This window comes from Gopherus flavomarginatus, chromosome 23 (assembly GCF_025201925.1).
Source record: "Gopherus flavomarginatus isolate rGopFla2 chromosome 23, rGopFla2.mat.asm, whole genome shotgun sequence".
Taxonomy (NCBI): Eukaryota; Metazoa; Chordata; order Testudines; family Testudinidae; genus Gopherus; species Gopherus flavomarginatus.
In genome coordinates, this window is record NC_066639.1 from 14,400,805 (window position 1) to 14,428,366 (window position 27,562).

The window sequence follows — 27,562 nt, forward strand, 5'->3', positions numbered from 1 at the left end:
AAATCAAAATGTTGCTTTCTGAGAACATTGAAATGGAACATTTCATAGATGCCAAAGCCACCGTGACAATCTACTCTCACCTGTGTAACTTCCCATTATTAATTCCTGGTTCTTTTTCCTGTAACCGTAGTCTAAAGCCCATTATGCTAGCGCAGAGCCTTCAGAAAAACATCCACTCTTAAGCTAAAAATTACCAGTGGTGGACACTCCTCTGCAGCCCTTCAGACATTTCCCCACTGATTAATTCTCCTCACTGGCAAGATTTTACACCTTAATTCCAGTGGGAATTGGTTTGGTTTCAATTTCTAGCCGCTGGATCTTTCTCTGCTCGATCTCAGAGCCCGTCATCAAATTGTTTTTCCCCATGTGGGGCCTTATACACTGCTTTGGCCTCTACCTGGAGCAGCGAGGCCGCAAGGAGAGGTCTGCATGGTTCCTTCCCCGGGAGATGCAGCCACACCCTGGTACCTTTTAAGCCTCACCCAGCCCGAAGTGAGTTCTAACCAGACCCCACTAGCTACGATGGAGAGGGTGAGCGAGGGAGTGGAGGATGGTACCGGATGACTTCCTGCCCATAAAACCCATCGGTGAAGATCTCTGCCACCCAGGCCTGCAGCTCGGAGTCCTTCTCGACAGTGGCGTCGCTCTGGTAGTACAGCCCAATGATGCCAGAGAAACCTGTGGGGGGTTAAAGGAGAAACCAGTGCACCAGGTCGCTCGGGGCTGATTATGCTGCGGTGAGGTCACTCCAGAGTCACACTGGTGTGAGCGAGAGGGGAACCAGCCCTAGTGACTCCTGATTTACACAAGGGGGCAGTGAGGGTACGTCTACACTACAGGATAAATTCGAATTAGCTTAAACCGATTTTATAAAACAGATATTATAAAGTTGATTGTGCGTGTCCACACTAGGCACATTAATTCGGTGGTGTGCGTCCGTGGTCCGAGGCTAGCGTCGATTTCTGGAGCGGTGCACTGTGGGTAGCTACTGTAAAACAATGAGGCCACTAACATCGATTTGCGTCCACACTAACCCTAAATCGATATAGTAATATCAATTTTAGCGTTACTCCTCTCGTTTTGTAGGAGTACAGAAATCGATTTAAAGAGCCCTTTAAATCGATATAAAGAGCAGTGTAGTGTGCACGGGTGCAGCGTTAAATCGATTTAACGCTGTTAAAATCGGTTTAACAGCGTAGTATGGACCAGGCCTGAGAAAGGAATCAAACCCCAACCAGATGAGAAATTACAGAGAATGAAATATTATGCGAAAGTCACTAGATGGCACCACAGGACTAGGAATACACATTGTACATTTCCTAACAGAGTTTCAGCTGTAAGCCGTTTGCCGCACACATTGATTGCACACAGATATATTTGTTTCGGTGGCAGGATGCTGCTAACAGCACTGTTCAGTGATTCCTGGAAGTTAACCCAACTCCAGTCACCTATACTGACCCCCCTGCCTAATCCAGGCATTAAAATGTCCCCCGGCAAGTCCTTGCTGAGGCTGAGGGATAACAGGGTGGTCATAGTTCTGGGTGTCCTCGGGGCGGCTCCAGGACTCAGCACGCCAAGCAGGAGGTCTGCCGAAGCCGCGGGACCAGCGGACCCTCCGCAGGCAAACCGCTGAAGGCTGCCTGCTTTCCGTGCTTGGGGCGGTAAAATGCCTAGAGCCGCCCCTGGGTGTCCTGATCAGGATGTCACACCTGGACTGCCGCCAATAGGACAATGCTGATTTACACCTCCTGGGGACCTGGCCCCATTGATGCCAAAGGAGAGATGCCCATTGATACCAACTGGCATCTGGCCCCATTGACAAACTGGAGGATTGAGCCAAAAGAAACCTGATGAGGTTCAACAAGGACAAGTGCAGAGTCCTGCACTTAGGAGGGAAGAATCCCATGCACTGCTACAGGCTGGGGACCGACTGGCTAAGCAGCAGTTCTGCAGAAAAGGACCTGGGGATTAGAGTGGATGGGATGCTGGGTATGAGTGAGCAGTGTGCCCTTGTTGCCAAGAAGGCCAACGTCATATTGGGCTGTATTAGTAAGAGCATTGCCGGTAGATCGAGGAAAGTGATTATTCCTCTCCATTTGGTATTGTTGAGGCCACAACTGGAGTTTTGAGTCCAGTTTTGGGCCCCCCACTACAGAAGGGATGTGGACAAATTGGAGAGAGTCCAGCGGAGGGCAACAAAAATGATCAGGGGGCTGGGGCACATGACTTACGAGGAGCGGCTGAGGGAACAGGGGTTGTTTAGTCTGCAGAAGAGAAGACTGAGGGGGGATTTGATAGCTGCTTTCAACTACCTGAAGGGGGATGCAAAGAGGATGGAGCTCGGCTGTTCTCAGTGGTGGCAGAGGACAGAACAAGGAGCAATGGTCTCAAGCTGCAGTGGAGGAGGTCTAGGTTGGATATTAGGAAAAACTATTTCCCTAGGAGGGTGGTGAAGCACTGGAATGGGTTACCTTGGGAGGTGGTGGAATCTCCTTCCTTAGAGATTTTTAAGGCCCGGCTTGACAAAGCCCTGGCTGGGATGATTTAGTTGGGAATTGGTCCTGCTTTGAGCAGGGGTTGGACTAGATGACCTTCTGAGGTCCCTTCCAACCCTAATCATCTATGATTCTAAGGTTATCATACTTTGCTACAGTCAAGATTATATCCCCACAGTGCCAGGTGCTGCACAGACCCAGACTGAGATCAGTACCCTGAGTTTGCTAGGTGCTGCAGAGAGAGACACCCACGGACAAAAGGGTCCTGTCTCAGCCTGCTCATAATCTAAATAGACAAAGGGTGGCAGAGAGGACCAAACAGAATTGTTTCTGTAAAACTTTTGGTTTCTGTCAAAAAACAGCTGTTCGATCAGCCTGAGGATTTTGGCTGAAAAGTTTCATGTGATTCAATATTGACCTTTTTTTCACAAAATGTCAGAAAACAAAAAAACTTTCAATAATACATTAGACATAGAACCATTGATCACTACCCGTTGAGCCCGACGATCTAGCCAGCTTTCTATCTGCCTTATAGTCCATTCATCCAGCCCATACTTCTTTAACTTGCTGATAAAAATACTGAGGGAAACTCTATTAAAAGCTTTGCTAAAGTCGAGGTATATCACATCCACTTGTGGATCTTGATCGCAGTCCATAAGTATCCACATGGGGAACAAAGATATACAAATGGGCTCTTCACAGAATCATAGAATATCAGGCTCGGAAGGGCCCTCAGGAGGTATTTAGTCCAATCCCCTGCTCAAAGCAGGCTCAATCCCCAACAATCAGACTATCAGAGAAATGTCTATGAAGAGACAATGGCTGGAAGGTGGACCTAGACAAACTCAGACAGGCAATAAGGTGTCATTTTTTTAAGGCAAGAGTAATTAACCGTTGGAACAATTTACCGAGAATCATGGTGGATTCTCCCTCACTGGCAATTTTTAAATCAAGAATTGCTGGTTTTTTGCCTGAAACATCTGCCCTAGGAATTATTTTAGGGACCTTTTCTGGCCTATATGAGACAGCAAATCAGAGTAGATGATCATAATGGTTCTTTGTGGCCTTATGTAATCTATGACTAAAAATGATAGGACCAGAACCTCAGAGGATGTGAATAAACACAGGTGTATTGAAGTCTCACAGATTCACATCAGCTGTGGACCCAGCCTGAATCTTCAGGCCTCATGGATATGAAGAAAACCTTCAGGATGTGACCTGAATGTAAACTGATGCAGCGACACAGCCTGAGTTTGAAGAGAGCCTGAGCCCATTGCTTTGAGAGGAAGGTGGTGAGTTGCTCCCCATAAGGGTCATTAACTCTGACACATGAGGAGAACAATTTCCAGCTCCCGATGACTACATCAGTGCTGTTGAAAGCATATTACAGAGCAAATTGTGATGTTCTACTAGGAGCAGCACCTCATTGGAGGGGAATGAGTGGATGGGGCTTTGTTTGTGGGTGCGGCTTAGGAGACCACTTCCTCTGTTTTCCCCTAGAGATTCACTGCTTCTCCCCAGCTCTACTGTGGCTTCTCCACCCCCTCCTCTAAGGCATCACTGGGTCCCACCCCTGGATTCACCTCTCCACCACTGTCCAGATTCTCATGTCATCATCCTGGTAGTAGTAATTGGGGAGCGAGGTGACACCACGAGCTTCTAGGTTGTCTGGCAGACAGAGCACCTCGTAGCTCACATTCTCCATGCCCTTGGCCAGCAGCTTCAGCATCCCATCCCGACCCGTCGAGGAGGCCTGGAAGAGAGGCAAGAATCTGGAAATCTTTACAGAGGATAGATCTCAAACTGGTGTCCATGGGTGTCTCTCCACTGGAGTCAGTGGGGCCAGATCCCAGTCGGTGTGAATGGGCGTCTCTCCACTGGAATCAATAGGGTCTGATCCCCAACATCTGTTAATCGGCTGTAACTCCATTGGCTCAGTGCCAATTGACAGCAGCTGGGTTAATAAATTATGCCTGAGCGAGAGCAGATCTTTTAGAAAGAAACCTACAATCTGGGGCTAAAGTTTCCCAGTGATGAACCCTCCACCACCCCTTGGGAAGCTGCTTCGAAAGCTTCTTCTCCAGCCTGGGACCCAGCTGCCCCTCATTTCCAAGCAGAAGAGATCTAAATTCAACTCCCAGGTACTAGATCTTGCTCTGGTGAATAAAGAGCCCTCTGCTCTCTGAAATCTCCCTAGGCACGTACTTATAGAGTGTGATTAAATCTCCTTTCCCCATCAGTAATGTAGAGCCGCATTTCTCAAACTGAGGTGCGCGACCCAAAAGGGGGTTGCATGAGTATAGTAGGGGACATCATGAGAATGGTGCCCAGTTCTGAAGGCAGTGCTGCCGTCAGCAGCAGCACGGAAGTAAGCGGGGGCATGTTTGTGTGTGTGAGGTCGTTACTTTTTGGGGTTTAAAGCCTGAAATATTTTCAAAGGGGTCCGAGCAAGAAAAGTTTGAGATCTCCAGATACAGCGTTTCTTGCTTTAGTGTCTCACGGTGAGCCAGGTTGTCCAGACAACAACTCATCCGCTAAGATGTAGACACCACAAGGGGGAACCCTGTTCCAGTCACAATTTTGCTGAGGCCATACCCAGAGCAGTCCATAGACTTTTTTTTTTTCTTTTTCAGCTCACTGACAATTCCAAAACATTGGAGGGAAAAATCGTTCCAGATCCAGCTGAAAACAAAGGTGCTTGAAATGTTTGGCGAGGGGGAAATGTGCAACTAAAATCTAGATTTGTTCTGGATCAAACAAAAAGTTTTGTTTGGCCAAAATGGAAATGGTTCCCCTCCTGCAAATGCTTTCGCTTCAGTACAATCCAACTGTTTCATTTGCATCTCAACCTTTTTAAAAACAGGTTTAAACAAAAAGTTGTGGGGTTTTTTAAAGGAAAGAATTTAGGGAAATTGACACTAATCCGCAGAACCTTTCAGCGTCACCAGATCTGCAGTTTTTTTCCACCAAAAAACACAAGCTACACACAAAAAGCCCACCCAGAGTTAACTGCCAGCACCCTATGGCTGTTCTGGCTACGCCTACACTACAGGATAAATTCGAATTATCTTAAACCGATTTTATAAAACAGATATTATAAAGTGGATTGTGCTCGTCCACACTAGGCACATTAATTCGGTGGTGTGCGTCCATGGTCCGAGGCTAGCATCGATTTCTGGAGCGGTGCACTGTGGGTAGCTACTGTAAAATAATGAGGCCAATAATGTCGATTTGCGTCCACACTAACCCTAATCCGATATAGTAATATCAATTTTAGTGTTACTCCTCTTGTTTTGTAGGAGTACAGAAATCGATTTAAAGAGCCCTTTAAATCGATATAAAGAGCAGTGTAGTGTGGACGGGTGCAGCGTTAAATCAATTTAACACTGTTAAAATAGGTTTAACAGCGTAGTGTAGACCAGGCCTCTGTGTTAGCCCTTTTGTTTTCCCACGGCCTCATCCTAGAAGGGCCAGTGGGAGCGTGCTGTAGGAATGCCTGGAGCAGTCACACGAGACCACCCCTTCTATAGATGGGGGAACAGAGAGACACAGAAGGAAACACGAGTGACTATAGTCACATCACAAGTGAGTGGCGGAGCTGCAAAGATATGAAACATCCTGAAATCCAGCAGCCCCCCCTGCCCATTAGCTCCTCCTCCCCTTTCCAGTGCCATGGCTAGAACCCAGGAGTCCTGGTTCCCAGCCCCCACCCTACTCTTACCAGGCAATGGAGGGGGAAGTCACCTCTCATCTTGTTGAAGCCCCATCCAGGCTGGATGAGGTTGGTCCTAGCCAGGGTGTTAATGTGCAGGGTGTAGCGGGTGTGCGGGATCAGGAGCTGTGGGGAGCAGAGAGACGTGGGGCTAAGCTGGGACCTTGGTGCTAACTCTAAGTCCAATCTCCCCACTCCCAGTGACACAGTCCTTGTGGGAAACAGGGCACATCGAAGGTCGACTGGGGCCCATGCAGCTGTGTGAAACAGAGACGTGCCCACACACAACTGGGACAGGGCACATCTGGGTGTGTCCAGAGCATGACCCAGACATCTTGGCACAGCTAGGTGCAGAGGGCACCTTCGCACCCAGCTTGGGAACGGACACAGCGGACACATCTGGGGCAGGGGCTGCAGCTGGGGAAACACCTGGGTGCCCTGGACCATGCAGACACTGATGGGCCATGGCAGGGAGAGCTGGGCACATTTTGAAGTGCTATCGGATGCCTCTGGGCACATCTGGGACATGGATGCAGTTGGGCACATCTGGGGCACAGACACAGCTGGGCACAGCTGGGGGACACAGCTGGGAACAGCTGGCACACGGCTGTTTGCTGGCCAAAGGCACAGGAAGGACATGAGGGAGTAACCCTCCCCCTGCTCGGTCCCTCGCCCCCATCACCTTGTAGACAGGATGGCACATGGGCAGCTGGCGCAGTGTGGCCATGCAATTGACCTCGCAGAGGAAATGAGCCTCCAGCAGGTGGGTGTTGACCTCACAGACATGGAAGCTGGCCAGGCACACCCAGATCTTGGCCAGGGTCCAGTCCCACGCAGGGTCTCTGGGCAGGAAGATGGGGCTGCCGGGGTCCGGGAGCTGGCTGAGCTGTGGGGTGGGGAAAGGAGTTGAGAAGAAAAAAGCCTCCCGCATGGCTCACGTGCTGAGAGTTGCCAGCAGGGAGCAGCCCAGGACTGGACGGAGAGCCCTGCACCTGGAGGTAGGGCAAAGGTTTGTGGGCTGTGACATCCCGAGACACCCAGTGGGTGGGAACCAGAGGGGGGCTGCCCCACCCAGGAGGGCCCCACTCCTGAATGAGTACTTGGAGCAGGAAAGGGGGAATCAGAGCCCTCCTGTGAGACTTCTGGTCCATCCGTCCATCCCTCCTGCCCAGCACCTCGGTCCACCCAGCCATAGGTGCAGACTCTGCGGGTGCTGCGGAGCTCGAGCACTCACGGAAAAAAATAGGGGGTGCTCAGCACCCACCAGCCACAGCTGGGCAGCAGATCAGCTGTTGGTGGCTGGTGAGAGGCACTTCGGGGGAGAGCGGAGAGCAGCGAGTGGCAGGTGGGGGGTGAAGCAGGGGTGGGAGGAGGTGGAGCAAGTGTGGGGCCTCATGAGAAGGGTCGGAGGGGTGGCAGGGCCTCAGCACAGAATAGGGGTGGAGCAGCCGCTGGGAAAAATAGAAGTCAGCAACTGTGCATCCATCTGTCGTACCCCTCCATCCGTCCCACCCGTCTGTCCATCCCTGCTGTCCGTCCTCCCGTCCCTCTGGTCTGCTCGACCCATCCATCCTCTTGTCCATCTTCCCATCCGCCCTCCCATCCCTCTTGCCTCCCCTGACATACATCCTCCTGTCTCTCTGGTCTCTTCAGCCCATCCATCCTCCTGTCTGTCCTCCCATCCCTCTGGTCTCCTCGGTCCATCCATCCTCCCATCCCTCTTGCCTCCCCTGCCCATCCATCCTCCTGTCCATCCTCCTGTCCCTCTTGTCTCCCCGGCCCATCCATCCTCCTCTCCCTTTAGTCTCCTCAGCCCATCCACTCTCCTATCCTTCCTCCCGTCCCTCTGGTCTGCTCGACCCATCCATCCTCTTGTCCATCCTCCCATCCATAGTCCCATTCCTCTGGACTCCTCTGCCTATCCATCCTCCTGTCCATCCTCCCATCCATAGTCCTGTCCCTCTGGTCTCCTCAGCCCATCCATCCTCCTGTCCGTCCTCCTGTCCCTCTGGTCTCCTCAGCCCATCCATCCTCCTGTCCGTCCTCCTGTCCCTCTGGTCTCCTCAGCCCATCCACCCTCCAGTCCGTCCTCCCGTCCCTCTGGTCTTCTCAGCTCATTCATCCTCCTATCCGTCCTCCTGTCCATCCTCTCATCCCTCTGGTCTCCCCGGCCCATCCACCTTCCCGTCCATCCTCCTGTCCCTCTGGTCTCCTCATCCCACCCAACCTCCTGTCCATCCTCCCATCCCTCTGGTCTCCTTGACCCATCCACCCTCCCATCCATCCTTCTGTCCCTCTGGTCTCCTGGCCATAGGCGTCAACTCCATGGGTGCTCGGGGCTGGAGCACCCATGGAAAAAAATTGGTGGGTTTTCAGCACCCACTGGCAGCTCCCCCCTACCCCCCTGCTCCAGCTCACCTCCACCTCCTCCATGAGCACGCCACCACATCCTGCTTCTCCCCACTCCCTCCCAGCACTTGTGCCATGAAACAACTCATTTGCGGGGCAGGGAGGGAAGGGGGAGGAGGGGGAACACGGTGCATTGGAGAAAGAGCAGAGACTGGGGCAGAGATTTGGGGAAGGGATCCAATGGGGCAGGAAGGGGGCGGAGTTAGGGTGGGGACTTTGGGAATGGAGTTGGAATGGGGGTGGGGCCAGTGTGGGTATGGGGTGGAGTCGGGGTGGGGCCAAAGGCGGGGAAAGGGGTAGGGGCTGCAGGAATGCACAGGCACTGGAGAAAGTTGGCGCCTGTGTCCCCGGCCCATTCACCCTCCTGTCTGTCCTCCCATCGCTCCCGTCTCCTCGGCCGATCCACCCTCCTGTCCGTCCTCCCATCCCTCTGGTCTCCTTGGCCCATCCACCCTCTGTCCCTCTGGTCTCCTCGGCCCATCCACCTTCCCGTCCGTCCTTCCATCCCTCTGGTCTCCTCAGCCCATTCATCCTCCCATCCATCCTCCCGTCTTTCTGGTCTACTCGGCCAATCCATCCTGATGTTCATCTGTCTGGCCTTCCTGCCCCGTTGTAAAATAATTTGTTTTTAAAGGGTGAAAAGTGGATTTTCTCCTTTTCCAGCCCCACTTTCAGAGGTTTTCTGTCTTTCTTTTTCTTTCTTTTCTTAACGTTTCAGGGGTGAAAAATGCAGAAGAAGAAAAGAGAATAAAGAGGAAAGGAAATTGGGGGAGCAACTCCCCACCTCCAAATCCAAAATTTTTCATTTTCTGAAACCCCCCCTCCCGCCCCACAACGTTTTGAGTCCTATCACACTTCCTGTTTGGGTCCAGTAACAGAAACGCTCTGTCAAAATTACCCTGTATGGGAGGATCCATGTCAGTGGGGTTTCTGATGGGACAATGTTTCACCCGCCAAATGTTGAGGTACCTGCTCACTAGAAAGGGCCCACTGGTCTGGATCGGGGGCAATTCCTCTGTTCTGGATTAGCCTGGCAGGGCCAAAGGGCTCCCTGGGCTGTTGTGAGGACCAGGCAGAGGCTGGGCATGTTCATTACCTGGATGGCCAAGGGCATGACCTGCCCGCCAGGTGTCAGGTGCAGCAGGCAGAGCGGTGCGGCCAGGTACTGCTGTTCCCCATTCAACTGGGTGGTAGGATCCCCTCCTGGATCTTGTAATCTGGAAAGATGTTCCCTTTCTGCAAGGCGGAGAGATGGGTTCATCTCTCACATGAAACAGGGAGCTGGGTTTTCTTCCAGGGAAAGGGACCCACAGAACTCTGCCCTGCAGACGGTTTTTGGGAGGCCATCAGCATCGTCTTACCTTGAGCTCGTCCTGCAGGGTGGTGCCCTCCCCCAGGGAGCTGGCCACCATCTCCTCCATCACAGGGAAGTTCTCCGGGAGTGATGTGCATTTCCGCATCACCACCGGGTTGACCCCATTCAGGAACTGGTACCCGAAGAACAAATCTTCCTGCCAGTTCTCGGAGACGTACTCTAGGGACACAGATAACAACATGAGGGGCAATGGGGCCAGATCCCAGCTGATGTCAATGGACGTCTATCCATTGAAGTCAATAGGGACAGACCCCCAGCTGGTGTCAATGGGTGTCTCTCCACTGCAGTCAGTGGGGCCAGACTCTAACTGGTGTCTCTCCATTGGAGTCAATGGGGCCAGATCCCAGCTGATGTCAATGGGCGTCTCTCCATTGGAGTCAATGGGGCCAGATCCCAGCTGGTGTCAATGGGCGTCTCTCCATTGGAGTCAATGGGGCCAGATCCCGGCTAGTGTCAATGGGCGTCTCTCCATTGGAGTCAATGGGGCCAGATCCCAGCTGGTGTCAATGGGCGTCTCTCCATTGGAGTCAATGGGGCCAGATCCCGGCTAGTGTCAATGGGCGTCTCTCCATTGGAGTCAATGGGGCCAGATCCCAGCTGGTGTCAATGGGCATCTCTCCATTGGAGTCAATGGGGCCAGATCCCAGCAGGTGTCAATGGGCATCTCTCCATGGGAATCAATGGGGCCAGACCCCAGCTGGTGTCCGTGGGCGTCTCTCCATTGGAGTCAATAGGGCCAGATCCCAGCAGATGTCAATGGGCATCTCTCCATGGGAATCAATGGGGTCAGACCCCAGCTGGTGTCCATGGGCTTTTCTCCATGGGAGTCAATAGATGGGGGATCATGATCTCCCTCTAGCTATGGGAGATGTGGTGGGAACTAGCTGCTGGGGGTTACATCTTGATTCAAGCCAGAGCTGCCCTCCAGTCTCCCATGCGGATGGAACCGGGGAGGCTGCAGAGGGCTCACGAAGCCCGTTTGTCCTTCACCCTCCAGCCCCAGTGCTCAGGTCAGCACAGGAGGAGCAATGAGTCTCAGCCCTTAGCTTTGCCCAGTGGGTGTGGTGTGACCAGCAGGGTAATTTCACCTCATGTCTGTGGGCACAGGGTCAGACTGTGTCGGGGGCCTGGGGCAGGACACGTCCATGAACCATGGGATGGGGCGGGGTACGTACCTGAAGTGGGGTTCTTGTTACACCAGAATATCTTCCGGATATCTTCCAGCTTCTCTCGGGAGCCCGTGCATGAGAAGAAGCCCTTCAGCTTCAGCTACCTGGGGACAAGAGAGACCCTTGGAGGAGAGACAGATGGACCCAGCCAGTCAAGAGAAAGGGGGCGCAGCCAAACACCCAACTGAAGGGAGGGCATTGCCAGGGCTCCATAACCACAGCGTGTGCCAGCCATGGCCCCAATCCACCCCCTGTGGGCACTTGGGGGCAGGGAATAGCAGCAGATTAGAGATATCTGACCATGCCCCCAATCTGATAGATAGATAGGTAGATAGGTTTTCAGTTGGTTGTTCACTTGGAAGCCATGATTTCTACTGCTACCACTGTGCAGCTGGTGATCTGAGGTCTAAACAGGGGGTCGGAGGGGAAACTAAGTCAGAGAGGAGGGTTTAGACCGGGAGGACTTTGGGCCATGTGCTGTCTTTCACTGTGGGTCGCCAGGGCCCGGCATAACATAGCGACCGAGAGGAATGGCTGGGGATGTCAGGTACAGACACAGGCATTAGTCCTGCTCTGTAGGCAGGATCTGAGCTAGAAGATGGCCTCTTTGGAGTGACTCTCAGATCAACCCATCCCCGCTGGGTTACCTGGGGAGGGGGTTGATCCCCTTTGAGCCCTCCCCAAATCCCACTGCCCCAATGCCCCAGGCTGCAGGGTGAGTGTCCCCCCACACTCAAGTTTTAATGGTGCGCATCATGAAGATGGTGGTCTTGGTCAGGCTGGAGTCCAGCTCGTCCACGCTTGCCACGTCCAGGCATCTTGGCCAGCCGGGGGCATATTCCTTCCAGCTGCCAGGAGACGCACGTGGGCTCACCATCCCATGCCCGAGAAAGCGCAGGCATGGGCCCCACCAGAGACCTCCTCTGACTCACCCAGGTGTGGCTGGAGGCTTCCCATGGGCAAAGAAATTCCTCTCCCGCTCAGCTTCCAAGCAAAAATAAGACCATCTGCAGCTTTTGCAATTACAGAGGAACCATCCAAAATGGGCAGCCAGTGTGCCCGACTCAGCGATGCTGCCTGAGTCTGCAGAGATCCTGAGCCCATTGCCATGAGCGGGGGAGATCTGCTACTAGTGTGGCTAATGCAGTGATGCTGCCTGGGTCTGCTAAGAGCCTGAGCCCATTGCTCCAAGAACTGCCTCTATTCCCTTCAAATGCCCTAAGAGGATAGTTCAAATAGTGTTGCAAACCCCAGGGGTTCATAGATCATGGACCAGCCCCCCCTCCCCTCTAAAAAAATCACAAGATTGACTTCCAAATCCTGAGATTTCAGTAAATAACCCTTTGGGGTCTTACTTACTCTAACGGCCTCAGGCCCTGTAGGTGGGGTCACATTTCTGAGCTGCTCTCCCTACACACAATGTCTGGAGAGTGACTTGGCTTTTAAAACAGAAGCTGAGTTTTTCCCCGGGATAACCCCATGACTCCAGGTGCTGGGGCTTTCAGAGAAGCCCTGAGCTGCTGATGCCACAGGGTTAACTCTTCCATTGTCTCCCCAGAGCAGGTGTGGGAGATTGATGGAGAGTAGGGGGTGGTAAGGCCTATCCAGGGGGGTATGATGGGGCAGAGATATGGTTTTAGATGATTCTCACCCAGCGTAAGTTCTTCTGCCAGTGGCTGGAGCCTTCCTACCCCTCCCAGGTGGAGAGCAAAGGCTGAGGGATAGCTCAGTGGTTTGAGCATTGGCCTGCTAAACCCAGCGTTGTGAGTTCAATCTGGGGGGGGCATTTAGGGATCTGGGGTGCAAAAAAAAAATAGTTGGGGATTGGTTCTGCTTTGAGCAGGGGGTTGAACTAGACACCTCCTAAGGTCCCTTCCAGCCCTAATATTCTATGAAAAGACCCTTCCCTTCTGGAGGCGCTGTGGCAGCTGAGAACGGAGACAGCACATCCTGGCTTATTTTGGCATTGGGGAGTGAGGGTGTAGGATTGAATCAGGGTCCCCATGAGCCTCTTGGTTCTCTCCCTGGCTGTGGAGGGGAGTGGTGTCTAGTGGTTAGAGCTGGGGAGTTGAGAGCCCAAAGTGGGAGGCAGGGGAAGGGAGTGAAAGCAGGACTGGTGCTTATTATCGTCCTCTCCTGGACAGTGCTTATGACTTTATCAGCCTGACCCTCCCCATCCTCCAGTCCTTCCTGGGTGCATGCTGCCCCCACCCGGCTCACCAATAGGCCTCCTGCCTCACCTTCAGCTCCTCTTGCCAGTGCTGGGCATCCTCAGCCGTGGTTTTGGCTGGAGGGAGAAGGGGGTGTTTGAAAGCCGATGGCACACCCGGGCATTAGCCACACAACGGACCCACCCTGCCATGTGGGTTGAGGGGAGGAGGCCTGGTCCCAAACAGAGTGAGAAACAGCATCTCTTGCTGCTCCTCCTGGGAATCAAGGAGGACGCGTGCTTTCTCTAACGGGGGTGTACCAGGCTGCCTCCCCCAAAAAAGGTTCTCCTCTGTGATGTTATTGACATGACCTGGGACCGTATAGATCATTGTTGCAACCAAGGTCCTGTGGTGGCACCAAATCTTGTATAAAGGGGGTCAAATAAGGTGTCTAAGACAAGGTTATGATTTGCTGGTTAGGGTTATGCTGTCTAGAGGGGTGTATCAATTTTGTAGTTAAAGTTATGAATACTGGCTATGTACTTGTATCTCAATGTGTTTGATTCTAAGAAGCCTCAGTGAAGCATTTGGTCAGTTTCTTGAGAAGGGACTGTTCTCAGTAAGTGTCCAATCAAGAAACACTTAACAGACAATGAACCTTGGGAGACTCCAATCCACCTAAGAAATCTTCCTGGGGATGGTCAAGATAACACGTGGGCAACGGCTGCCGCCTGTAAAGAACGGAGTCATGCATGGACATGTGACTTGCCCATGTGACTCCAAACTCCATTTTGTCCTTACACCTGGAAGAGGCTACAAAAGGTGATGTTGCCTCATCTCCATCTTGTCTTCAATCCTGCTTCATACCTCTGGAGGGACTTTCCTATAAACTGAAACGCCGAACAAAGAACTGAATTACCCAGCAATGGATGTTCTCCAGAGATGTGATTTGAACCTGCAGTTTACTCCATCACTGCTACAAGCCTGAACCAAGAACTTTGTCATTACCGCATGTAATTGATTCCATTTAACCACTTCTAACTCTCATTTATATCTTTTTCCTTTTATGAGTAAACTATTAGATTTTAGATTCTAAAGGATCGGCAACGGTGTGATTTGTGGGTAAGACCTAACTTGTATATTGACCTGGGTCTAGGCCTTGGTCCTTTGGGATCGAGGGAACCTTTTTCTTTTACTGGAATATTGGTTTTCGTAACCATTCGTCCCCATAACGAGGGCACTGGTGGTGATACTGGGAAATGGGAGTGTCTAAGGGAATTGTTGATGTGATTTTTGGTCAGCCAGTGGGGTAAAACTGACGTCTTCTCTGTTTGGCTGGTTTGGTTTGCCTTGGTGTGCAAAGGAACCCCAGCCTCGTGCTGTTACTGCCCTGCTCTAAGTAATTTGTCCTGAATTGGCACTCTCAGTTGGATCCCACCAAAGCCAGCATCGCTACAGCTTCACTGATTTGGGGGAGGGTACTGAGAAGAGAGCAGGGGTGCAGGGGGACTGTCAGATGCTGGCAGGGCAGATGTGGACAGCTGTGCATGAGGCAAACCTGCCCTGGGGCAGATGTGGCCAGATGTGCAAGGTGCCAACCTTATCAAGGACAGATGTGCATGTGGCCAACCTGAAAATAGACAGGTGTAGATGGGGCTAACCCCATGGAGGACATGTGGCAAACCAGGCCCAGGACACATGTGGACAGATGTGCCCATGGCAAACCTCATGAAATATAGTTGTGGACAGATGTGGACGGGGCAGGCTAGCCTCATAGTACATGTGGACAGATATTGCATGTGGCGAACCTCTTGAAGGACAGATGTGCAGGTGACAGACCTTATGAAGGCCAGATGTGCACAGTGCAAACCTGAGGACAGACATGCATGAATGATGGATGGGGTGTAAGAATCAGGGTCCAGGTGCTCCTCCCCGGGGAGAACAGAAGGTTGAACACTCGCCCCCACCCACCCAAGAAGTTAAATCAACTGTTTGTATACAGTGTTATTTTTACCATACAAATATCCCGAGTACGGTTTTTTATGCAACCGTGTGATGTTCTGAACTGACTGGCCCTTGTAAGCAAGGCATCCAGGCTGTGGTTATGAATGTGTGCATGTGTATACAGAGAGAAGTGTTCATTGTCACTGTAAGCAGAGTCAGGATAAGCTCTACTCTGACGTCTGGTGGTAAATTATGGCAAGTGTGGAAAAAATATGAACCCACAGCAGCCCAAAATGGTCACTTTGACAGCTGTGCAATCCCCAATGTCTCGGTTATTGGGGTAGGAGGAATAAAGTGCTGTTACCCTGATTATGTGAATGAAGGATTATGGGACTGTTTTATGACAGAGAGTCTCACCATCAACCAAGTTGCACTCGTTAGACAAGGGACATGGGTTCCAGGTTGGAGCTAGGTGTGTGTATCTGATGGTATGGGCCCTTTTGAGGGCCTGGCACACCAATTGCACCTCCTCTCTCTCTCTCTCTCTCTCCCCCCCCCCTCCCCACTGTTGAATAACAGAGCTCATTTTGATTGTATTAGGGGCCTAGCTAGAGACTGCTGAGCTGAATTCACTTTGGGCCAATGGTGCATAAGCACTGGGGTTCCCCTACTACAAGCTGAAATCACTAAGAGCTGAAACCACTGAAAGAGCTGAGATGATGAGTGCTGTGTTAACTAGTGGGGGAGCCTGAAGATATATTGCTAAGTGGCTGGCAGAGCAGTGTGCAAGACAGTTGGAGCGGTGAGCGCAGCAGAGTGGAGCTGAGCAGTTTGTGGGGACATGTGGTATCTCATGCGGAGCGAAGAAAATTCACACAGTCAACACAGCTGCAAACAAGTCAGGAATCTCTTTTATTCTTTTCTACTACCCCCTTATATAGTTAAGTCTGGTTACATAAGAACCAATCATGCGGGCTAACATCATACATGCTAGCAATCTAATTGGACAAAAAGAAAAATCACGCGCTTACCATGCCTCTAATCACCCCTGATTGGCCAACCGCAACGACGCAATCCCCGACCACACAAAGAACGATCTACAGCCTCTTCCCCTCTCTTCTCCCGAACCAATCGCTCTGTGTGAGACACAGAAAACAAGCGGATCCGAGGCGCGAGCTGCAGCCCGGACCGGCCCCCCCAGCACCCCCTGCCACAGCCACAGGGCTCCGGCCGAGGAGGCAACGGGCACTCACTCGTGGCAGCTGCCGCCCACCTCTGCCTGCGGAGCGCCCCGCGCAGAGACCCACACATGCCTGAGACCAGAGTGGGAGCGGCGCTGAGCCCGGTCGCCTGGGTTCCCTGCGCTGCCTGGCCGGGGCCCCAGCAGCGCCCGGTGCCCGAGTGTATGAGAGGGAGTGAGAAGCGGGGGCCGCGGCCCGAGCCACTCGCCTCATCTCCCGGACGGCGGCAGCAGAGAGACTGGCCTGGGGGGAAGCAAGGGGGCAGCGAGGAGGCGGCAGCTCCACGTGAAGAACCCGTTGCCTCCTCGGCCGGAGCCCTGTGGCTGTGGCGGGGGGCGCTGGGGGGGCCAGTCCGGGCTGCAGCTCGCGCCTTGGATCCGCTTGTTTTCTGTGTCTCACACAGAGCGATTGGTTCGGGGGAAGAGGCTGTAGATCGTTCTTTGTGTGGTCGGGGATTGCGTCGTTGCGGTTGGCCAATCAGGGATGATTAGAGGCATGGTAAGCGCGTGATTTTTCTTTTTGTCCAATTAGATTGCTAGCATGTATGATGTTAGCCCGCATGATTGGTTCTTATGTAACCAGACTTAACTATATAAGGGGGTAGTAGAAAAGAATAAAAGAGATTCCTGACTTGTTTGCAGCTGTGTTGACTGTGTGAATTTTCTTCGCTCCGCATGAGATACCACAGGGACAGCTGGAGGGGTTCATGGGATGGCTGGTGGAGTGGAGCAGCTTGTGGGATGGTGGGAGCGGCCCGTGGAACAGCGAGTGGAGCAGATCGGAGCAGTTTGCGGGGACGGCTGGAGGAGAGGAGCGGAGTGGCTGGTGGAGCAGAGCCATTCGTGGTGAAGGCTGCAGCAGACCTCCAAGGAGAGGCAGGGCAGTCGGCCTCGGCCCACGTAAGATGCTCCTTAACACCCCATGTGCCCGCCCCATTCCACCCAGGCTGGGAGGGTAAAACTCTGCAGATGAACTTTTGAACTCTGGGGCGGCACAGACAGGGACAAAGACTTTTGGGTTGTTGGACTTTGGGGTGATTTGGACTTAAGACCCTGAGGGGAAAAGGACATTGCCAAAGTTACTTGGAGGTGGGTCTTTTGCTCATGGTTTGTGTTACGAATCTTGTTTGTGGTGTTTCCCCAACATAATGCCGCATTGTTTCCCTCTTTTATTAAAAGGATTTTGCTACACTCAGACTCCGCGCTTGCGAGAGGGGAAGTATTGCTTCCTAGAGGCACCCTGGGGGTGGTGTGTAAGTGTCCCAGGTCACTGGGTGGGGGCTTGAGCTGGTTTTGCATTGTGTTATTGAAACAGAATCCCTAGATACTGAACCCAGCCCTTGTTGCTGCCAACTCAGAGGGGCAGAAGGGTTGCATAACCATGATTCAACTTTAGCATCACATCATGTGAGGGCGGGGAAGCAAAACAGGCCAGGAGGGGCCACCCCCCAAGCCAAGTTTTACGTGAAACCAGTTCCAAGTAACCATCCATTAGCCAGCCCAGGAAATGACAATCAAGAGCCATTACATAGCAACATAAGAATGGCCAGACTGGGTCAGAACAATGGCCTATCTAGCCCAATATCCTGTCTCCTGACAGTGCCAGTGCCAGGTGATTCAGACAGAGAGACCAGAACAGGCAATTTATCGAGTGATCCATCCCCTACCATCCAATCCCCACTTCTGACAGCCAGAGGTTTAGGGACACCCAGAGCATGGGGCTGTCCCCTGATCATCTGGCTAATAGCCATTGAAGGGTCTATCCTCCATGAACTTATCTAGCTCTTTTTCGAGCCCTGTTATAGTCTTGGCCTTCACAACATCCTCTGGCAAGGAGTTCCCCAGGTTGACTGCACGTTGTGTGAAGAAATACGCCCTTAGGTTGGTTTTAAACCTGCTGCCTATTAATTTCATTGGGTGACCCCTGGTTCTTGTGTTATGTGAAGGGGCAAATAACACTTCCTTGGTCACTTTCTCCACCCTAGTCATGATTTTCTGAACCTCTATCATATCCCGCCTTAGTCGTCTCTTTTCTAAGATGAACAGTCTCAGTCTTTTTAATCTCTCTTTATGTGGAAGCTGTTCCATACTCCTCTGTCCAATGGAAAGCAACAAAAATGATCAGGGGGCTGGAGCACATGACTTATGAGGAGAGGCTGAGGGAACTGGGATTGTTTAGTCTGCAGAAAAGAAGAGTGAGGGGGGATTTGAGAGAAGCCTTCAACTACCTGAAGGGGGGTTGCAAAGAGGATGGAGCTCGGCTGTTCTCAGCGGTGGCAGATGACAGAACAAGGAGTGATGGTCTCAAGTTGCAGGGGGGGAGGTCTAGGCTGGATATTAGGAAACACTATTTCACTAGGAGGGTGGTGAAGCACTGGGATGGGTTACCTAGGGAGGTGGTGGAATCTCCATCCTTGGAGGTTTTTAAGGCCCGGCTTGACAAAGCCCTGGCTGGGATGATTTAATTGGCGTTGGTCCTGCTTTGAGCAGGGGCTTGGACTACATGACCTCCTGAGGTCTCTTCCAACCCTAATTTTCTATGATTCTATGATTTTTGTTGCCCTTTTCGTTACCTTTTCCAATTTCATTGCATCTTTTTTGAGATGGGGCAACCAGAACTGTATGTAATATTCAAGGTGTGGGCATACCGTGGATCTATATAGACACAATATGATATTTTCTTATTATCTATCCCTTTCCTAATGGTTCCTAACATTTGGTTCGCTTTTTTGACTGCTGCTGCACACTGAAAGGATGTTTTCAGAGGACTATCCACAATGACTCCAAGATCTCTTTCTTGAGCGGTAGCAGCGAATTTAGCCCCCGTCGTTTTGAATTATAGTTGGGATTATGTTTTCCAATATGCATTAACTTTGCATTTATCAAGACTGAAATTCATCTGCCATTTCGTCGCCCACTCGCCTGGTTTTGTGAGATCCTTTGTAACTCTTCGCAGTCGGCTTTGGCCTTAACTATCTTGAGTAATTTAGTGGTGGCTCCAAACTTTGCCACCTCCCTGCTCCTACACTTTTCCAAATTGTTTATGAATATGGTGCACGGCACAGGTCTCAGGACAGACCCTGGGGGACCCCGCTATTTACCTCTCCCCGCTGTGAAAACTGATGGTTCATTTCTGCTCTCTTGTCTATATTTTAACCAGTTACTGATCCATGAAAGGAGCCATAGGTGCCAACTCCATGGGTGCTCCGGAGCTCAAGCACCTATGGCAAAAAAATAGGGGTGCTCAACACCCATGAGCCATAGTGGTTTCTGCCCCCCCCCCGCCCCCTAGTTTTGTACCTGAGGTCTGGTCACAGCACATGCCCTAGCCCCAGGCGAAGCTTGAGTGTGGAATGTGAGACGTTCTGTGCTGCTCCCCGTTCTGCCCCTGGGGCAGGGAGTTTGTTTATTGACAGAGGCTGGGTGACTAAGATCACAAAAGGCTTCTCATTAAATTAAACTAAAGATCGTTACATGATCCTAAAAGTATTCCCAGGTGCCCTAGTTAAAAGACAGGAACCAAAGGGCAGCAATAAATGGCCAGTTTTCAGAACGGAGAGAGGTAAATAGCGGTGTCTGCCAGAGGTCTGTTCTGGGACCAGTCCTACTCAACGTATTCATAAACGATCTGCAAAAAGGGGTAAACAGGGAGGAGGCCAAATTTGCAGACCATGCAAAATTACTCAAAATAGTTAAGCCCAAAGCTGACTGAGAAGTGTTACAAAGGGATCGCACAAAACTGGCTGACTGGGCAACACAATGGCAGATGAAATTCAGTCGGTTTGGCTCCACTTGCAGCTGTACAGCGCTGGGAGTTAAACCTGTCTTCGTACAGCTGTGTAGGAAAAGCGCTGCAGTGTGGCCACACTGACAGCTACCCGCTCTGTGTCACGGTCACGTTTGCAGCATTTGCAGCAGTGTTGGGAGTGGTGCATTATGGGCAGCTATCCCACAGAGCACCTCGTCCCATTTTGACTCCATTTTGGCACCGTGGGTTGTGGGAAGGGGGCGAAGGGTACGGGTCATTCTGCTTCCTGTCCCAACGTCCCATGATGCATCGCTTTACATCCCAGCAAGCCCTGTTTTTTCCGTCCACGTTTGGCGCCATTGTGATTCTCCCAACGGTTTCTGTGCAGCGCGATTTCTGTGGGAAATGGAGCCCGAACTGCTGAGAACTTTGCTGACGAGTGTCGCCAGCACATCACATTTGGCAGTTGAGCTATTCCTTAAGCTCCAAAGTGATGAGGAGTCCGACGATGATTGCAAGTCGCCTGACGTGTACAACACGACATTGCTTGTGGCTTTCATGGAAATGCTCAGCACCGTGGAACGCCGCTTTTGGGCTCGGGAAACAAGCACTGAGTGGTGGGATCACATCGTCATGGAAGTCTGGGATGACGAGCAGTGGCTGCAGAACTTTCGGAAGAGAAAAGCCACTTTCATGGGACTGTATGCTGAGCTCTCTCCCACCCTGCGTCACAAGGACACGAGATTGAGAGCTGCCCTGCCGGTGGAGAAGCGAGTGGCTATTGCAGTCTGGAAGCTGGCAACTCCAGACAGCTACCGATCGGTCGGGAACCAGTTTGGAGTGGGAAAGTCGATCGTTGGAATCGTGTTGATGCAACTTTGCAGGGCCATTAATCACATCCTGCTAAGAAGAACCATGACTCTGGGGAATGTGCAGGACATTCTGGATGGCTTTGCACAAATGGGGTTCCCTAACTGTGGAGGGGTGATAGATGGGACACATATTCCTATTCTGGCACCACCCCACCTAGCATCCGAGTACATTAATCAGAAGGGGTATTTCTCTATGGTTCTCCAGGCGCTTGTGGATCACCATGGGCATTTCATTGACATTTACACAGGCTGGTCCGGAAAGGTGCATGATGCACGCATCTTTCAGAACACTGGCCTGTTCAGGAAGCTGCAGGCCAGGACTTTTTTCCCAGACCGGAAGATCACAGTAGGGGACGTTGAAATGCCCACTGTGATCCTTGGAGACCCCGCTTACCCGTTAATGCCTTGGCTCATGAAACCATATACAGGGAAGCTTGACAGGAGCAAGGACCAGTTCAACTACAGGCTGAGCCGGTGCCGAATGACTGTGGAGTGTGCTTTTCGCTGTTTAAAAGGGTGCTGGAGATCTCTTTATGGGAAGCTAGACTTGGGGGGAAAGCAGCATCCCTGCGGTTATATCCGCGTGCTGTACCCTCCATAATATTTGTGAAGGGAAGGGTGAAAGATTCAGTCAGGCATGGACCTTCGAGGTTCAACGCCTGGAGGCTGAATTTGCACAGCCAGAGAGCAGGGCTACTAGAGAGGCCCAGCACAGGGCTGCAAGGATTAGGGATGCTTTGAGGAAGGAATTTGAGGCTGAAAACCAGCAGTAATGTTTGGTGCCTTGCACGAGAGTGAAGTGCAGTGGTTACAATTGTTAGGCCTGAATAAAGATATAGCAGACAGAACCAGGTATGCCAACCTGACCAAAGTCAGGCTAATAGAGGTTTGTGGGTAATCCCTGAGTGGAAAATGCTGAAAAAGCAGCATGTCTCACAAGCGCTGGGAAAAAGTGAGATAAGAGAAAAGCTGCATTCCTGGCATAGTACCAGATGTGCTGTGATAGGGCAGATCCTTCGAAGAACTGATAAGAGCCCTAGCTTCCCAGCCTCCTTGCTTTCACTCCCTGGTTCTGTTCTTTGCTTGTTTTTAACTCCCCTACATTTCTAACTTTAGGCATGCATGTATACTAAAGGTGTCTAGTTTCTAGTTGTTAGAAGAAGGGGGTGGGTTGCTCCAGTGAATAATTTATGACGCGACGGAACTGTCTATATAGGCTTATACTAAGATGTAAAGGGGGGGCTGGTTCTCTCTGGAGACGAGCTGCTCTCTATTGATGCGTGCACTTGTCAATAAAGAGCTTTTGATCGGACCTTGCTGGTGTTGCCTGTCTCTCTTGCGGTCAGACAACGAACTTTGCCGTCGGGGTTAGAGTCCCTGACACAATGTTAGTAGGAATCTGTTTTTCCTAAGCTGATCTGCAGTGCCTGTTTCTTTCCTGGGCTAAGATATCTTTCACTTTCTGCAATAATAAAGACTATTTTCAAAGCCAAGAATTCATTTATTGAAAAGAAAATAACTTTCTTGACCGACACACAACATTTTGGGAACCTAAAAGGGTGGGGGGCAGGAACTGTACAGTCACAGGTTTGAATATGTCCTGTCTGGAGTGCTGTGCAATGACTGCTGCACTTCAGGATGAAAATACTGCATGGTGATGGGGGTTGAGTGCAGAGGGTAAGGGTCGTAGTTCTCAAAGCAGGTAGGTGAATGTACAGGTGTTGGGGGCAGCTGGTGGTGGTAAGAATCTGGATGCTGGGGAAGGGGGTTTTGAGCTGACATTGGGGCACGAGGGAAAGAGCTTTGGGACGGCGGGGGGCTGGTGCAGTAGTGCTCTGCCTGCATGGCTACGAGCGCCTGGATAGAGTTCGCTTGGCACGCCAGGACGCTTATCAGCTGCTTTGTGCTTTTCTTCCTGGCCGCTGCGTTTCTCTGGCGGATCCTGCTTTCCCTTTCCCTCCAGTCCTGCACTTTTTGATTCTCTGTGGCAGAGTGATCCATAACTGCTTGCAGCGGGTCGTCTTTGCTTTTTCGCGGCGTCTTCCGGAGGTTTTGGAGTCTTTGAGCTGTTGATAACACGGGCAGCCGAGAACTCAAGGTTGCTTGTGGAAAGGCAAAAAAAGGCAACACTTAACAGAGGCAGCATTGTTTATATCTCAGACAGTTATTCCCACACAGTGAAGGAGTAACATTCTTCACAATAGCATAATTTTCCCATACCAAAGAGAGCGCACATAACCCACAGGAGCTCCGAAATGGTGAGTAAGGGGGACTGATTGCTTCAGGGCTGTACTTTTCCTCGGGGTTTCTGTGCGTTGGGGAAAGCAAACAGCTGCAGGGGGCACCTACACTGAACACTCTCCCAACATTTTCCACAGGAGTTGATCCTGGAAGATATCTCGCTGCTGCGGGTCACCTGGGAAGAGCGGGAGGGTCTTCTACAGCAATGCGGATTCTGCCGTGGCCCCTATGCAGCTTGTCTGTTTGCAGCAATGGTCTCCCCACCCCTCGCTATTCCACAACTAGGCATGCATGCAGAACCCTCCCTCCTCTCCCGAAAAATTTCCATCCTGAAAATAAAAACCGCTTACCGGGAACCCACTCCGCTGTTTGTCCTCCACCAAGTACCGGCTGCTGCGACTGGCTACCTTCCTCCTGGCTTGAGAAGAGCTCCTGGCTGCATGCCTCCAGGGATTACGGGGTGTCTCCCCCCACCCCAGTACCCTTACTCTCGGTTTCCTCCTCCCCCTCGTCCTCCTCCTCCCCTTCCCCCCCACTCTGAAGTGTCCATCGTGGTCCTCAGATTGGCAGTGGGGTCACCCCCAAGTATCGCGTCCAGCTCTTTGTAAAAATGGCAGGTCATGGGGGCAGCGCCGGAGCGGCGGTTTCCCTCGCGGGCTTTGCAATAGGCACTCCGCAGCTCCTTCATTTTAACCCTGCACTGCAGCGCATCCCGGTCATGGCCCCTTTCCAGCATGGCCCTTGAGATCTGCCCATAGGTATCGTAATTCCTATGGCTGGAGCACAGCTGGGACTGCACAGCTTCCTCCAACCAAACACTGATGAGGTCCAGCAACTCGCCATTACTCCATGCTGGGGCTCGTTTGCTGCGTGGAGGCATGGTCACCTGGAAAGATTCAGTGGTTGCACTCCACACCTGGCTGAGCAAACAGGAAGGGGATTTTTAAAATTCCCGGGGCATTTAAAGGGCGGGTCACCTGAGGCCAGGGCAATAGAGTGCGAACCGATGAGCAGAGTGGCTGAGCATGCATTCTGGGATACCTCCCAATACCTCTGGAGGCCAATAACAGTGCTTTTGGTGGCCACACTGGTGGAGCACCGCTGCATCACCAGCGCTGCAGTCATTATTTCCCAGGCTGAGGTGGAATACAGCCAGCACTGTAGCCAGGGAGATACAGAGCTGTATGTGCCTTGCAAGTGTGGACAGTGAGTGAGTTGCAGCGCTGTAAAGCCACCCCCGGCACTGCAACTTTCCAGTGTAGCCAAGCCCCCAGTCAGCCGATGGATTCTGTTAAGCAAGAGAAATCAGGGTTGGATCCTTCAGGGAGCTCCCGGCGAGACCAGGGGTGCTGAACGCTCCGAGGTCTCTCCCAGGAGGCATCGAAGCCTAGGAGGCTTCCCCTAGCAGAGCGCGCCCCGAGGGGTGTCTCACTGACGAGGGTCCTGCCTGGGTTTGATTCAGAGCAGTACCGGAGCACCGAGCCTGTGACCTCCCTGACAGAGCCTGCAAACGTCACCCCATTTTTTTCTCCAGCCCCCACCCATACACCCTTTCCAAATCTTTTATGAATGCGTTGCACTGCACTGGTCCCAGGACAGACCCTTGGGGGTGTGATGAAGCAGGGAGTGGGGAGGATTGACCTGGGGATGTTGCATGGGAGTTTTGCTGGTACTGTCTGCACTGGGGATTGGATATCAGGGGGTGACTTCACTTGAGGGATGATCCCTGAGCATGTAATCCAAGCCAGGAGGGAGATGGGGCCAGGTGACACCTTCTGCCTGGGAAACTAGATAAAGGCTGGAGAAGGAGCCAGGGGGGTGGCTGGAGGAGACGGCTGGAGGGGGGTTTCAGTTTGGAGCTGGCTGGGGAAATGGAAAGTGGCCAGAACCGGGTCTGGCTCCCTAAGATTGACCTGACCAAGGGGTCCTGTTGTCTGTACCTACAAGCTCTGTTTGGGACTGTGTTCCTGTCGTCTAATAAACCTTCTGTGTTACCGACTGGCTGAGAGTCACCGTGAATGGCAGGATGTGGAGGGATGCAGGACCCTGTCTCCCTCACACTCTGTGACAGGAGGACCCTACTATTTACCTCTCCCCACTGTGAAAACTGCCCATTCATTCCTACTCCATTGTCTAGCCATTAACCAGTTACTGATCCATGTGAGAATCCATGAACGTTCGCGGAAGACATGGTGACATCCATCAAGTCAAGAGGGAAATTTCCCCCCACCCCTCAGAATCACCATGTTTAGGGGGACAAGGGGCACCAGGGCTCGCCGCTGACCAGTTGTTGAGTGGACGGGAGGTGCTCGGGTTAGGGGGCGTGGAGAGGAGGGAGCGGTGGGCAGGCAGGGCCTGTGATCCCTTGTGTGGAGTGGGGGAATTGGCTTTGGGAACCTACCTGCCCTTTCTCGCAGCTCCATGGTGCAGATCCATTGGTAGCAGGGGAAGCGGTAGGTGTCCCCCTCGGGCAACATCACCTGGACACAGTTGCAGAGCCAGCTGTCCGAGGGGAAGAAGGAATAGGGCTGCTTGTGTGGTCGGTTCAGCACGATTGGCCCCAGGCTTTGTGCGCTGGGCACCTGGTATTTGTCCACCTATGGGGGGAGAGGGCAGGGGAAGGGACGGGGGGAGCAGGGTTAGACCCCCCCACAGAGTTGAGGGATGCCCGGGATTGCCCCTAATTCCTGCACACTGCTCATTGCACTTCTGCTCCGGCTTCTGAGGGAAAAGGGGAACCACCCTGGCTCATGGGGGCTCTGTCTGACGTGACCTCCAGGGGCACCACTCACACAGAGCCCAGAGATTGGGGGTCAGCGCAGCAATATTGCCAGATCTAACCCAGCCAAAGGCTGGCAAAAGATCGAGAGCCCCACGCCTCTGCTCCCAGCGGGGACGTGTGAGTTGCCCCCCTGAGAACAAGAGATCTAGAGAAGCACTATTGTGGGTAGTGCAGTAGCACGATGAGATCCAACAGGAGTCAGGCCCCTGTTGTGCCAGGCGCTGCACGGACCCTGACTGAGATCGGTGCCCCTGTTGTGCCAGGCGCTGCACAGACCCTGACTGAGATCGGGGCCCCTGTTGTGCCGGGCGCTGCACAAACCTCGACTGAGATCAGGGCCCCCTTTGCGTCCAGTGCTGCACGGACACATACCGAAAACCCACAAAAAGCCACAATCTAAACAGGTAAATTATTATCCTCCCTAGTTCATTAGTTTCTAAGGGTTTCGGATGGATTAGAAATCATCGTGCTTCAGAGCTTCAGAGCTCTGAACAACAGGGGACAGGAGGGAAATGGGGGCAGTTTAGCCCTTCATTGAGGGGTCTTTTGCAATTTCTCATGAAGCAGTTGGTGTCGGCCACTGTTGGATAGTGGCCTGGTTGGATTCGCTGCTCTGGCCAGTCCCTGCAATGGCGGGGATTGATTAGGTTGGTGTACTCAGATGGTGCCAGTAGATGAACCATGCCGCAGAGGATGGAAACACCCTCAAGGAACCTGACCTGGGGGAGAATTTCCTTCCTGACCCCCAATCTGGTGATTGGTTGGACCCCAACACGTGAGCAAGACACGCCAGCCAGGCAGCTAGGAAGAGGATTCTCTGGGCCGGCTCAGAGTGCCGGCCATCCTGCCGGGTGTCCAAGCATTGATGCTTCAGAGGAAGGTGGGGAGGAAAAAAAAGCAGGATGCACCAGATCAGTTATTGAGCAGAGAAGTGGGGGTCATTCTTGACCCCTATGGAAAACCATCTGAAGCACGAGATTGCCTGAATGCAGAGCTGCCGGTGTCCTTCTCGGAAATTTCCCCCTTGGGAAATCCTCAGGAGACAGCTGCTGTGGAGGAGGGAGGACTCACACTCACAGCTCCGGGAGCAAAGTCCTTTCCTTGACGATCCAGCTGGTGCTTGGGGCTCTCCCCGCATCTGTAAAGTCGAGGGGGGGCCATTCAGAGATTTCCCAGGCCAAAAGGGACCTCGGTGCTAATCTGGTCTGCCCTCCTATGTCAGGGCATGGGATTTCACGGGAAGGAATAGCCATTTTCACTGGCCCTTTCACGGCCGCATGGGGGATTTGAACCCATGACATTTGGCATCAAAATCATAGAAATGGCAGAACCAAGTAAACCTAGACTGTCCCAGACTGGTATTTGTCCAACAGCTTCTTAAAAACCTCCAGTGATGTGGATTCCACAACCTTTCTTGGCCACCTA

At 52.3% G+C, this 27,562-nt stretch overlaps 1 pseudogene; it reads right to left on the bottom strand.

Annotated features, from left to right (window-relative positions):
* Nucleotides 1-517: 517 nt before the first annotated feature.
* LOC127039742 (hydroperoxide isomerase ALOXE3-like) lies at nt 518-27,298 on the bottom strand (annotated as a pseudogene).
* Between the last annotated feature and the right edge of the window lie 264 nt (nt 27,299-27,562).